Genomic DNA, 3,143 nt, shown 5'->3' with positions numbered 1-3,143 from the left:
CGCGAGAGAAAGATAGGTGTTCTGCTCCCGTAAAGATTTACAGCCTTGGAAACCCTGGGCAGGGTCGCTGCTATGAGTCGGAGCTGACTCCATTGAAGTCCTGGTGTGTCCTTGGGGATTAGCATTGGACTGCTAACCAAAAGACTGATAGTCCAAATCTACCAATCCCTCCTCAGAAACCTGTACAGGGTCACTGTAAATTGGAACAGACAATCGCATTTAACAACAACAGCCACACTCACTGCAAATATTGGCTTGTATGAAAAGGCATTTTCTTGAGGAAAAAGAAAGTAGCTAACATATTGTGTGTCGTTAAGTGCCTTCAAATTGGTTCTGACTCGTAGCAACTGGTGGGTTTGAACTGCTGACCTTGTGGTTTGCAGTCCACTTCTGATCCTACAGTGCCACACCAGGAGTCCAGCTAATGTACTAACCTTTTTTAAACATTGTTTCACTGTATTTTCTTTAAAATTTCTCAATCCTCTGAAGATGGATTCTCAAATTTGAATTTGTAGATCGATCCAGAGGCAAGTGAACTTAGAGTTGGCAGATTTTAAATGGTTAATTCATTTGACTCTGTTACAGAAAGGGTATGACCAATAGGGTGAAGCTGGCAGCCAGGAGGCAGACTTGCAGGATGTGCCCTTTGGTGGTTTAAATTTTTATATATGCCTGAGTGTTGTTTTTTTTTTAAGAGCTAAAATGAATAGAGAGAAATACTGTTAACTGATGGCACATGGAGGGGATTATAATCACTGTAATGAAACCAAGTATATGATTTGTTGAACGTAAACCTGATGACCTGCCCTGTAAACTTTCACTCAATTCGCAATAAAAACTTTTTTAAAAAAGAATAAAAACACGGAGAAAGAATAAAGTTGGGACAAACAATTTTCTTGCAAAAGTACAGGTCATGCAAAGCACTGGTGGGGCAGGAAATGAAACTTAGCAAAACACTTTATTTTTTAGTAAAAACAGGAATTGCTATGCCCCCTCAAGCTCCCAATGCCTGACTGATGCAGAAACCCACAAGCCACAAGCACGACCCCTGGCAGAGAGAGTCGACAAAAAGCAGTACACAGGGTAGGCACCATAACAACTTATTTGGTCAGGCTGTTAACCTCAATATGGTGCTTCAGAGCCAGACCTGAGGCTTGAACCAGGGTTTTGGATGTGGTACGAATGCGTGAGACAGGAGCACCCAACCAGAGGAATGAGAAATAGGGAAGCAGCATCTGAAACCGCAAGATGCTGTCAACAATTCCAGGAACCTGCCTGAATTCGCCCCTGCGTGCTCTCCTGTCCTTTGGTGTTTGTTGTTGTTAAGTGGTGTGGAGTCAGTTCTGACTCATAGTGGCCCTGTATAGGGTTTCCAAGGAGCAGCTGGTGACTTTGAACCACCAACCTTGTGGTTCAAACCGACTTTGTGGTCTAGTGCATTCTCCTGCAGCACCACCCCGGGACTCCCTATAAGACTGTGAGGTCCAGGAAATACTTCTGTTTGTGGCATACCTCCTCTGCAAGTTTCCTTTCTTAAATAAACCCTTGCTGTTTCACTTCATGACATTCTAGTCTTATGTAACCTACCCATGGTAACAACTAACTGAAAAGATGATAGTTGGAAAATAGTAGAAAGACCAGGGGATCTGCTTCCTGAAAGTCAGGCACTGAGAAGCCTGGGAAGGACGGTTGGGTTCTGACAATATCACCCGTGCAGTGTCTATGAGTCAGAGCCGCCTTGAGGGAAACTGTTGTTTGGTTCCTACTCACAACAACCCCGTATAGAGTTTCTGAGGCTATAAATCCTTAAGGGAGCAGGAAGCCTCATCATGCTCCTCCTAGGGTGGCTGTTGGGCTTGAACCACCAACTTTGTGGATAACAGTCCAGTGTTTATTCTACAGTGCCACTAACACCCTGGTTAGGTGAATAAAAGTTGAGGAGAGGGCTAGATCATTGCCCAGGAAGGCAAGGGCGTTTGGTGGAGGGAAGTATGGGTACTGACAGCCCATAAACTAGGGAAAGTGGTGTGCCGTGGTGTCGGTTCCGAATCATAGTGACACTGCACAGGGTTTCTGAGGCTGTAAATCTTTACGGGAGCAGAAAGTCTCATCTTTCTCCCATGGAGCAGCTGGTAGTTTCGAACTGCTGACCTTGAGGTTAGTAGCCTGATTCGTAATCACTACGTTACCAGAACCTAGAGTAATGCTGAACAAGAGTAAAGAGACAGCGCTAAAGAGATGGAGGAGTCAGGTGTGGCAGGTTAATCTACCTTGCAACAAAGATACAAACACCGAGCTAACCTATAACAAAAACTCAAAGAGGAACAACACCCCACAAGGCCATCAGGAGTGGTCAGTTACCACAGCTGAGCTGGTGGAGTCATGTTTTACAACTTCTGTAATTCAGGTACCTAGGGTTTCATTTTCATTGTGTTTCATTGTCTGGTGAAAAGAGTGACTTACAAGACAGACGTGAGCAATTACAGTCCTGCCCTTCCCCACATATCACAACATTCAGTTACAGAATCGATCTGGTATCCATGACTGTTAAAAAAAAAAAAAATCTTGTATGGTGTGGGTTAATCATAAAATCTGGTGTATGATTATGCAGGTGGTATGACCCAGGGAGGCTTGGTGTGAGGCTGACCTCACCTTTATGGTCCCCTGAGTGAGTCATGAATCCCTGCACCCGGTAAACTCTTGACATACTTTCTAGGCCACTAATATTACCATTATGAAAGCAAACCTAGTCCTCACTGCTACTGACACATCAAAAAGCCAGCTTTATGAGGTAACAAGCATTAGAACAACATCAGAAAGATTCGATGTGATTATAACAAATGCAACTATTTTGCCATCTCATGGATTTTGTCTTTATGTAGTGTTGAAATACCCCAAGTGGATAGTTTTAACCAACAGGAATTGATTCTCTCATGTTTTAGGAGGCTAGATGTCCAAATTCAGAGTGTTGGTTCCAGGGGAAGGTTTTGTCTCTTTGTCAGATTTGGAGAAAGTCCTCGTCTCCGAATTCAGCAGGTGTATGTTCAACATTCCTTGGACAGCGTTGTGCGTCTTGACGTCAGTCTTCCTCTGGATCTAGGATCAACTGATTTTCCATCAATTTCTGAAGAAGCTCTGGTAGC

The sequence above is a fragment of the Chrysochloris asiatica genome, unplaced genomic scaffold (assembly GCF_000296735.1).
Source record: "Chrysochloris asiatica unplaced genomic scaffold, ChrAsi1.0 scaffold00264, whole genome shotgun sequence".
In the NCBI taxonomy this organism is placed as follows: Eukaryota; Metazoa; Chordata; class Mammalia; order Afrosoricida; family Chrysochloridae; genus Chrysochloris; species Chrysochloris asiatica.
Note: the sequence above shows the minus strand (reverse complement) of the source record.